Raw genomic sequence first — 11989 nt, forward strand, 5'->3', positions numbered from 1 at the left:
TGGTCAATGGACTGTGGAATGAGACTTCCATGCGTGAGGTATTTTGTTTGCTGATGTCAGTTGCTCAACTTCCAGTCTTCCAGTGATTTTTCTCCTTGGTTGATTTTATTGGGGAATTTACAGGGTTTAATCCCTCTGCCTGGATGTCTCTTTCACAGACCATATAGGGAAACAATTATCTTGAGAACTTCTTATGCATTTCTGAAGTAAAACCACCTAACAGGCTCCTGTACCATCAGTGAGGCTAAGCCAGCTTGCTTCATGTCAAAAACAATTTTTACTAACAGTGGTTTTTTAGATGTTTGTATAAAATCCTTGGGCTTGAATCTGCCTCTGTCATTGCAGAACACCTCCTTCATCAGAGAACTGCAGTACGTAGGAGCACTTAGCTTTACAGAGGCAGGATTTGAAGGAAAAGGGGGAAAAATAATAAATCAAGACTTGGTGAGGCTCAGTCAAGTCAGCTACTCTGCTGTTCATATTTAATACAGCAGTGGTGCTCAACTCTACAATTAAAATCATCTAACTCACTTGCAGTAAAGGTCAGACAGCAGATGCTGCCACTAGACCTGACAGATTCACTGATAAGCTTCACTTCCAGGCAAAGCTTATGAGAAAAATACAAAGCATCAGCCTTTAGTACTTCCAACAACACATGCATCCACATAAGCGTATATCTTAGCAGTAAGATTATGTATTCATTTTTAGTAAAAATATGCACTACTAAAGCTCAGCCTTTTGAAAACTATGCCATATGCACTAAATAAAATTGATATTTTAAATGAAATATGTGACACAACTATGAATAGCAATTCCTTAAGTACAGTCAAGTGTTTGCGTAGCTAACAGCAAATGAAATGTGTTCTGAAGAGTGAATGGGTCTTGCACTAATATGCAGAATATCTTTGCATAGTAATAATGGCAGAAAAATCAAATTATTCCAGAATCTGGTTAAGCATTGAGTTGAGTTACATGAGAATGTAAATTGGAGAGAAAAGAGCCCTATCTCTGCATTCTCAACAATCTTTTCTAGGTAATGAATTGTTTTGAAAATTTAGCTAGGGAAAAAGTGTTTGATTTGGAATCCAGCAGTCCTTCAGGGTATTCTTAGAGGTTATCTCTGCATGGCAGGTGGATGAGGAAAGAGACAAGCTTAACCCTATAAAAATAATTATGATGTATTATTAGCATCTAATGGCAATCTAATGGAGTCTTTCCAGCAAAGACATCACTGGCTGCAATTTCTCTCTGTCATATGCATAAAAAAAGCAACTCTTAATGAAGTCTACTTTCTGGTAATTTCTCAAACTCACTGAAGTTAGCAGGGAACTTTCTGTACTTGAAACTTCACATGCTTCAGCATATTTCCATGTTATTATTAATGGGAAAACTCCACCCAGGCAGCATGAAGCAAGCTTCAGTCCATAAACCAGCATCAGAAGCCTACTGAGGCCACATAATAGATCATTCATGAAACTGCAAGCAGGAAGACTGAAAGGAAATGGCATCAGAGGTATCATAATCTTCCATGCTTCTTCAGCTCTTACCTCACAGGAAAAGAAGCATAACTCCATATAAAGTTTCCTTTGTTGCATTACCACGTGTGATACAGCTAAGACACTAACATTGCCACAGCCATGTAGACACTGAAGTGAAAATGGTCTGGAAGCACAGGTGGCTAAAGGGAAGTGAGGAACAAGATCCAAAAGATGAGAGGGAGAAGGCAAATTGCCTGCTTTTAGAAAGGGCATGGGTTACCAGACCTAGAAAAGCAGATCAAGTACATCAAACACCGCCAACCAAAGCTCAAAGGAAACTGAAATCCACGGTCCTTTCAGCAGTGAGAGCCCAGCACCGCCACTGTGAGAACAGGATTGGTTCAGGTCAGAATAACTAGCAATGTCACCTGCATGCAAAGGTCAATAACTCTGCCACTATGAAATGACCATATGTTTACACGCAATGGAATGCTAAATACTCACTTTCTCATCTGAATTAGAATAATTTAACTCCATGTCATGTACCTGCATTCTGGACTTTCTATTTCTTTCAATCTACAAGATTAAGCTAGACTTCTTTGTATGAAACAAGAAGATGCCATGGGGCTTCTCAGGAGAACGTCACATACGTCAGCAACAATAACAAAAACCAAGCTTGTGCAAATGGCAGTATCTCCTGGGAAATGAGTAACACAGTGTGTTAAGAGGTTGTTTGTTTTTTTTTCTTTTTTCCTTTTGAAAAGATTTGTAGAGATGTTACATGGGAGGAAATAGAAACTGCTAATCCATTTATATTAAAGCTACATAACACTTTCAGAAAAAGAAAAAAATGAAAGGTCATCTCCATCCATGGAGACGGTCAGAACCCAGCTGGATGCAGTTCCTGGTCAGCTGCTCCAGCTGAGCCTGCCTAAACCTTCTGCTGGATTACCTCAAGTGGTCCCTTCCAACTTCATGTCTTTGTAATGGTGAGAAAAAAGTAGCTTGCCAGTATTTATCTTTTTTATTTCATGTTTTCAAAGTGAGAGTTTCAGTATTTCTTCTTTGAGTAGCTGAGATCTCAGATTTCCCTTCCAAACTCAACGATTCTAATTTAGGAGCATTAAAAAACTTCTGAAGTCAAACTGATCTTTGAATTGACATTTCAGATTGGCAAGATAAGCTATATTATTTTTAAAAAGGTGGAGAGGGAAAGAGGAATAAAGACTGAGTCAGCTTACAAAATAACAGACCTTTCAGCTTGATTCAAAAAGGAAAAAGTTTTGTTTTGCCAAGAAAGGAACAACCTACTTTTGACCTAATATAACTATTTAGAAACTGAGATAGAAAAAGATTGAAGATACAGTTCTCTTGATCTCTAATGTCAATCATACTTTAAAAATAAATAAATATAACCAAACCACAGGAACATTGTTCTAGATTTTGGGTGCTTTTAGAGTTCAGAAATACCCCCGGAAGAAATTCATTCACAGCAACATGGGAAATAAGAGCCCCAATCTCATATTTTAATATGTGAAATATCAAGTTTCCATCCTATTTCTTCTGCCTAGTTTTGACCAAACTATCACATTTCAGGAGCATTTCCACCTTCTTTCATGTATCTGAAAGAATACAGTATACCAGAAAAGTTCACATGTACTATTTCCACTTCTCATCCAACCACTTGAATAACACCTGCCTTCTTCATCAGCTTCTTAAAATAACTGCCTTTGGCAGGTTAGAAAGAATCCTTCATTCTCCAATGCAAAATAGCATGCAAGTAATGAACATTGGTCTCAGCTCAACATATATTTAATTTGACAAGTGCTAAGTTTTAACTCATGAGATCTCATCTTCACATTGAAATATCTAAACCAGGTGACCCGTGCATAATACAATAAGCTAGAAATAAACATCATAGCATTTAGAAAACAGTTCCAGCTTTTTTTGCCATGGAAATTATTTCTGCTTAAAACATCAAGACAGAGCAATTGTGTATTTTGTTTAGAATGACAGCTCAATTTTTCATGTATTTGCTGTCTTTTGATGGCAGATAAGTGGGAAGGGAAATGTGCTCTCTGAAAGCTTTTATCAATGAAAATCACAGTCAGAAAATTGCACCACGGAGCACAGCAATATTTCCATATTTTACTGCACTTACAGAGAGAAAACTGTCATTAGGGCTAACAGGGTGTCATAAAAAATATTTATTTTCACAGATCTTTTATTTGGCCAGAATACAGTCAGAGGGGGCAGGAGGCCATCAAAGCAGAATTTAAAGCATTAGGTTTTTCAGTGAAGTACAGCCAATATTTTAAACAAGGGAACCCAACAAAATTCCTACCAGATCTGCAGACTGTGTTAAAACCCAGAATGGGGCAGTCACCCTGGGGAGCCTATTCACCTGTACTGCATTTAAACAAAAGTCCAAGCTCCTATGTTAAACTGAATAGGCAGCAGAAACATCTACAAAACCTTTCTTGCTCCTTGGGATAGTTCTTCCTAGTGACCTTCATGTGTTTTTTGTAGGGCAGACCTATCAGGAATGCATCAGTAAAGGCAGCCAAGCAACTACATTCTCTCAGAAAGATATTTAAAATGGCTGTTTGGAGTCTCGTGGAGTCCATTTGAAAGGGAAACAGCATCTCACAAGCTTGTATGTGCTCAGACCAAGAGAGAATAGGGGCTGGGCTCTACCCTGGGTGCAGAAGAAGCCCTGGCATGCATCTGCTCCTGCCATTGCACCATGTACTAAAATTACCACTGCTCTACTTGAATTTTACTAAGTATCACTTATAGTAAGAGTTGCTTCTTCTGCTGTTAGAAATTAAATTCCCAGCAAGCAGACTCCTGTGGATTCACAAGAATCATCACGGCAGCTGTAAAACGCTTTCATCTCTCTGTGACTCAGTTATGCTGCTAGTATTTCAGTTACTTGCACATTTCGTAAACAAAGCTGTTCTGAGTGCCCTTGGACGCCCATCTCTTTCTCCAGACAGTTAGTCCTGGCTTCACCCATCAGTACTCCCTTCCCACCTTGGGATGCCTTGCTGCTCCCCAGCACACAATGCTATGGGATCGCTGTAGGTTTGCTTGAGATGCCCTCCCAGGAGACGTAGCAAAACACTCCTGAAAGTCAGCACACAGGGTCCAGCCCCCAGCACAGCACTGCTTGTGCTCTCCATGCATTATGACAATAATAAAAGCAGCTGTTCCTGAGAGAGATTTATTCACAACAGAGTGGTGAAAAATAGCTGAGCTTTCCCTGACATCCAGATTTGGCAAGGGACAAAGAAAACTGCACCCACTGTGTTCCCGCAAAGTGATTTGAAATGACAACAAAAAAAATGCCTCAAATCCGTTTTAGGATCCAAAATACTATAGTAGTAATGCGGGTGTGCCTTTAAGTAATTGTCAAGGAAAAGTTAGCCAGAAAAAAAACTGAATAAGACTCCTTAGGATTCTCATTTGGGTGTCCCCATCATAAGACCCTTTCAGCCTTTTTACTGAAATCCCCTTGTGGTTCAGGCATTGCTTCTGCATACAGATCCCTACCAGTGCCATGAAAAGATGACTTGCTTTTGTGCTTGATGCTTTGAAGATGAAATCCATAACATTCACCTCAATTGATTGCTTACTCCCGAACCAGCATTTGGGAATATTACACACAGCAAGTATGGAACTACACTTTTTCTTGTTCTGTTTCTATTCAGCTCTTCAACTATTCCTCCAGCAAGATGATGTTTTCTCCTTTTCTTCAGATATTTCAGTATTCTTCTAGGAGCTGAGAAAAAGAGAATGGTTCTCAGTGGACAAAGCTGCTAGACTTCACCGAACAATATCATAGTCAAAGTGGTGCAGCTTCATCTTTTAGTTCAAATTAAGAGATACAAAATAGAGGTTATCCAAAGCCTCTTCCTAAAATATGTCCATTCTCCTTCACACTTTTCTTCCTCCTCCTTTTAGGAAAATTGCTGGTTCTATCTCCTTCTAGATTTATTGAATAGGACATAACTGAGAAGAATTAAATGGAACATGACTAGGTGTTGGCATGGACCCAAAGCAAGGCATGTTCTTGGAGCCCATTTGTCTGCCACCAAGATACTGGGAAAGCCTGCAGACTGACCTGGCTGCACTTAGCTCCTGGTAAATCCCTTGGAAGAAAAGTTCACAGAAAAGACTTGGGGGTAAAAATCAACAACAGGGATGCTGATTAGAAAAGATTAAGGGCTGTTTTCTCATTTGTTCAGTACCTTCCTAAAGTTGCACTCCTCCAACACTTTCAAACCCATTTCTTCCTGGAAGTCTATTATCACAGAAACTAAGTAAAGCAATCAAATCCTGCCCTAACAGCTGGGATTTCCCAGCAGAGAAAATATCCATATCTGAAAATATTAATAATAATTTTCCCTACATTTTACAGATTTTTTAGTTGCTGTTTACAGGACTAGGCTTATTTGGTCAGTATGTTTTGTTCCAATTCTTAGCATGAAACAAGGCTGCTTATCTTTTTAGAAAGATACACTTACTTCCTTCACTTTCCCTTGGAAGAGATCCCTTTCAAATTGTAATTATTGACAGATACAGTTTAGAAATATATATTTTTAAAAATTACACAGGTTTTCAGAACAGAAAAATTGAAAAGACCTTACAGATCACCCAGTTTATTACCCTGATAATAGAAGGCTGAGAGATTGTCATGTAATATGAACTCATGTTACGTGAAATAGAAGTTTATTTGAATATTCTACAGCCTTGAACAGAGCATAAAAAATCTCAGCCTATTTCCACCATATCATTAGGGATTTGACTACAAGGCTTACCTCTACTGCTGCCAGAAGTACTACATCTCCACATTCACATTTGTAGCATGAAAGCACAGCTACATAGTAAAGACATACAATTTGACTGCAGAGTTTGATGGAAATGTTATGTCAAGGCACAACTCTGTGTACATATATGCGAAGGCAGGGAAATTAACTAGAGGTACATATGGACCAGCAGGACTTGCTGGCTTTAGGAAGGCAAAGCATGGATCTTCCAAGTGAGAACAATGCTCACACAAAACGCATTGTCACAGCATAAAAAATAAAAACCATCAAGGCTAACAATTCATTTCACTTGAACAAAGGAGCAGCTTGGAATAAAAACACTATCATTTCCCATGACTATCATACTTCCCAAACTCCAGGAGACACTGAAATGAAACTTCTTTCATTTTGCAGAAGAAAACGTTCCTCTGGAAGCAATCAGTGGTCAGCAGAACATAATAGCAGTTGACATTTCAGGTCAATATGAAAGCAGTTTGGAGCCAGCCATTTTGGAAACACTCCAGTTTGTCATTGCGTTGCTAATGAAGACAGTGTTACAACATGTTTTGTTTAATATATTTAAAAAAAAAAAAGTCAGGATTAGGATGATGGGAGAATTATTTCCTTTTTAACTTCACCCCCCTCCAACCCTCCTTCCAAATGCAATTGTTCTATTTTTAAATATGCTCATTTGCTCTTATTGTTTTTGCATCAAGTTGGCAGCTCACCCATCTGTCTCCCACTGTGCTTAAGAAGATGTCATGATCCTGCAGTCCCAAACACAGTCCTGATGTTTCCACTGAGTTAAAACACATCTGCAACGACAGCTTTCTCTTAGGAGTGAAGCTATTTTTGTAACAGCAACAAACAACACATCCAGGGTACCAGGATATACACTGGTTAACAGTGGGGGAAAAAGAAAGAAAACTTGTATAGAAAGATCCCTACATTCACCACACAAAGGTGGCTGACAGACAAGGCTGCCTTCGGGACCACTCTTCACCCTCAGTCTTGCTGTGATCTCCGGAGCAACCCCTCAGCTCCAGAGTGATCAAACATATATCTGAGAGATATCCAAGAGAGATCTCAGAAATGTCAGGTGAAACACACCTAGAGAATTACTTCTTACCCCAATTCAACTAGGAAGGAGACAGACAGTAAGCAGGTAATGGAACCCATGCAGTAAAGAAAACTTGCTTCAGGACTGCAAACCCAGTTCTTGCAAGTGACTGATGCAAAATCCAAATGCCGTTCAAACAGTCTTACTGATAAAATTAATCTGCCTATGACTTTAGTTGCATAATAGCAATGAAAGTCAAGAGAAAGATACAGAAATGTGCCACACCACCAATCCAGGCCCTGGTCACTAACACTGTTGCCTTAGGTTTTGGCAGTCTTGGTGAGGACTGGTTCTTCTCCCCTTCAAAGTTGGGACTGGCTCTCCTCCAGAAAGTCAGCTCTCCTTTTACATGAGTACAAAATTATCATCAAAAGTGATAAGATTTCAGACCTGACACAATATCCAGACCAGTTTCTGACCCTCAATGTACACATGCTGGTTACTCCAGTATGTTCTTCATCTTGGGACTCAGTGAAAGAGCCTGAAGACTCCTCAACCTGGTGAAAAATAGAGTCATTTTGTCACCCTTAGACATCTTCCCTGTGAATCACATCAGAGGCAGAGTAGATGCACATTTTCCATTAAGTGTACTTCATGGAATAAATAGGTTTGACAGGTGACCATTTCTGGCAAGAGCTGCACAGAATCTTGTAGCATTTATTTTTAAAGAAACTGAAAGCAAAGACAAGGCAGTACATCAAAATAACTTCCACAGGAAGCAAATAGCCAACCCTCTCCTAGAGGGACAAATCGCAAGGAGATGATTATTTTCTTCCTTATTACAGTAATGAATATTCTGCCATTTTAGTAGGGCAAGCATAATTGTTCAAGTTGCTGTACCAAGACTAATTGCCCTGTCACTTACAATTAGAGGTGCTAATATGGTCATTAAGATATTGAAAATGGCTCCTGAGCATCCTCTCAGATCACCACAACATACAAAGCCCTCCTGGCTGATGAGTAGAGGGAGGAGGAGGCTGGAGACCTGCACAGGTTGTGGTGCCATGGGAAATTCTACAGGCAAGGATATGCCACAGCCTTCCTGCAAAATCCTCGCTGTCTGGGGACACTGAAAGGAGACCCAGGCATCCACCAGCAGGCTGGCCTTTCCCTTCATGGAAAAACACCCCTGTTCAAAGAGGACTGGCTGCTTTAACAGAGCCTGTCAAAAAAGCCCAGCTGTAGCTTCCACAGCTGTCTCTCCAGCAAGACATGGAGTGTGGTGCTCCAGCTCTTGGGCACTGTTCATCATCAGAACGGGACTGAGAATTCATTTCACCCAGCTAAGGGGAAAAAGAAAAACAACCATTCCAACACGCAAGACAGTGCAAGGTGGAGCTTTTAATCCATATTACATGGCAAGAGTGTAATTATATCCAGTCATGCAGAAAACTACATCATGAAGTCTTGGTGGGCGCCAGGTTGTTGAGGCCTTTGTGGTTTTGTGCCACACTGGTTGGAAAAGGCTGTTTTTGCATGCGAGACTCCAGTCTACAGCTACTTTGTGCTTTAAGGCAACTTGGAGATATTTTTTGAAAGGTCAATTTTGAAAAAGAAGCAGAAAAAACCCTCAATACAAACAGTGCAGCTCCTCTGGAGGGTTCAGCACCTCCCATCAGGTTTCAGCAAACAAGAGAGGGAACGGTCTGCCTGGTGTTGGCTTTCCACCACAAGGAAGTTCATATCTAATATAATCAAGCCAAGTTAGAAAGAAGTGAGCAGATAAGAAGCCACATGCAACCCAAACCACAAAGCCTCCATTGAAAATGTGCTTTGATTTCAGGGAGAGAAAAAACAGAGAGGATTACAAACCCAGGGCTCTCTCCACTGTCCCAGATTTAAGTCCATTACACTACAGCAGAGTTGGCCCAAATTCTGCTTCGCTGTGAAAAAGGCAAGTTGTCAGCTTCCATCAGCTGCAACAACATTTCCGATTTCTTATCTCACTCCTAATTGCCATTCATGAGATAGCAGAGTTGTGTTCCCGTCTAGCCTTTCCCCATTTATTCTGAAGGTTAAAATGTCACAACAGGTGCAGAGTAAACCAGCAGTTAAAAAAATGTTTGTAGATACACAAGCCTGTTATTGCAACTCCAATGAGAAAATAATGCTCCCTTTGTACTTGTTTTCTCCTGACAGACAGCTTAAATGGGGTTGCTGAATAACTTGCTACATAGTACAACAGTAAACCTGTCACAAAAGCATGTTAATCAAAGCACAACTGATACTTGACATCCCCTGGTGAAAGGCATTTTTACAGTGTTTCATTAACATTGAAAGGAGGATTAAGAGGCCTGTTTCTTGATTAATGTCTCTCTCAGACCGGGAGATGTAATCCTATCTATAACCTCAAATTACTGGAAACAAAATTAAATTTCTGCCAGCAGATAATTCCAAGTACATACGACGCTGAGCACAGAAGTATGAGTTTCTTTACCTCCTTTGTCTGACCTGGAGACACTGGGAATTGCAGGAAGGGCAGGGGGAGCACTGAGGCTCCAGCCGCCCATAGAGGCTGTGCAATAGCCCCTGGGCTCTGGAGGACTGTACAAACAGTTGGCAAATATTGTTTCTAGTGTCCAAAACTATTGCAAAATGAAAGTCCCTGGTGGCAAAGTAAAGCTGGTTGTTAAAGGAAATTTCATAGATGCCAAAGGTTGGAGAGAAGGTACTTGACCAACCTGACACACCAGCTGTGACAGTGAAATATTGCAGATGACGCAGGGTGTTTTCAAACAGCTTCAGGCTTTAAGGGGAAGAAAGGCAGACAGTGTGGAGAAAAAGCTAAAAACCAAACAGTGCTAGGATTTCTGACAAGATATTTCCCCACTCTTATCCCTAGCAGGTGACAGACCCTCCTGAGACTTCCATGCTCTAATTTATGGACAACACAGTCAGAACTGGACTCTTCCTGCTTTCCGAGTCTGGTGTAATTGCAGTAATTGAAGGCTAGGGCTTTTTGGAGGCAAACTTCACATTCAGAGCTATAAACACCTTGCCTAAGGCTACACCATGTCTCACAACACACTCCACTTTGATCTTCTCTTAGGTTCATCCAGCTTCCCTCCCAAGCACAGGCTGTATGCCAGTGGCGTAGCCCTGGGGGGTTCTGTTCCATAGGAAACATAGCCCCAGGATCTGCCTGCCCAGTGGTACTGTCAGACCACACTGTAACTGCTTTGCCTTAAGTATCTGGAAACTTTTCTTAAGAGAAAAACAATCATAAAACACCACTTGGAAAATAAATAAATAAATAAATCTGAAAAAGGGCACAGCATTAAATGCATGCTTTTAAAACAACATTGAAACTATGTGCATGTGTCTGCCCTGGATCTTGAACAACCTCTCTTACATCTTACATCTCTTACCTCTCTTACGACCTTTCCATTACATTGTCTATATAATATAATCTCAGTGCTCCTAAACCTGACACTTAAAATGCTACATCCACTCCCTAAAGAAATGGCTGTGTTTCTTGCGGCCATTTATAACATCACAGTAGATCTTAGAGAGTCTTAACCAAAGGGCAGGTAAACTTTGCTGCAACAGTTAAAAACCTTGTCCATTTTTTATTAAATATACATATGTAATATATATATCTATATCAGGCATTTGAAAGCTTTACAGTGAAGATACTGAGGAAGTAATTAGCTAGACCTCTCCCTGCTAGTCTCACTTTGAAAACTCAGTTTATTCTGATGAAACAACTCCTTCATTTGTTAGCTAACTTGTAAAGAAATATTTGCACCACATACACTGGCTTACTCATCTATTAAGAAGCCATATGGCACCAGAACCAGCAATTTAAGTGGGAAAAGACAACAAATAAATGGTGCAGAAAGCTAAGCTTTAGATTGCTGAGAGGATCAGTTCAGAGATGAGTTTGACCGGAGACAAAAAGAGCAATTTCCCAAAGAGCAATAGAAGTCTTGAACTGAGGTCATGAGCAAAGCCATTGGATAATCATACTGGTGCTGTGTTCTGTGATGGGTTTGTTAAGTCCTCAGTGCCTCACATCACCAGTCTGTACAGTGTTCATCAGTGCATTAAGGGGAGAAGATTGATGCCAACCCTCTGCAGCGTGGACAACACAATGTGCCAGACCATCAGCCATGCACTGCTGCTATCTCCTACAGCTCTGAGATGGGACAGGATACGAACGTACAGGGGGCCAAGCAAGCTGAGCACCTCGAACAGAAAGAGAACCACTGCTCTTTTTGGCTGTGTCATTGACACACGTAGAGAACAAGCTGAGGTCATGGAATCATCTGTGATAATCTGACAAAACTCAGCACAAATCTCAAGAGCACAACACTAGACTCTGAAGGACTGCTTTGTGGATGGGGGAGAGGCAAAACCTGCCCAGCAGCTCACTCTCTTGGGCTCCTCATATTACTGATGCCAGTGAGGAGGAAGGAAGAGCAGAAGACTAAGCTTGTCAGACTCTGTTGTTATTTGTTATGCTCAATTGAAATATTCTGCTCTCATTTTTAAGTACAAACATGACTCACTGGTAGATAACCAAGGACAGGATCATCCTATTTAATTGCTCTCAATAGGAAACAATCAATGGCAAGATG

This window comes from Coturnix japonica, chromosome 6 (genome assembly GCF_001577835.2).
Source record: "Coturnix japonica isolate 7356 chromosome 6, Coturnix japonica 2.1, whole genome shotgun sequence".
Classification (NCBI taxonomy): Eukaryota; Metazoa; Chordata; class Aves; order Galliformes; family Phasianidae; genus Coturnix; species Coturnix japonica.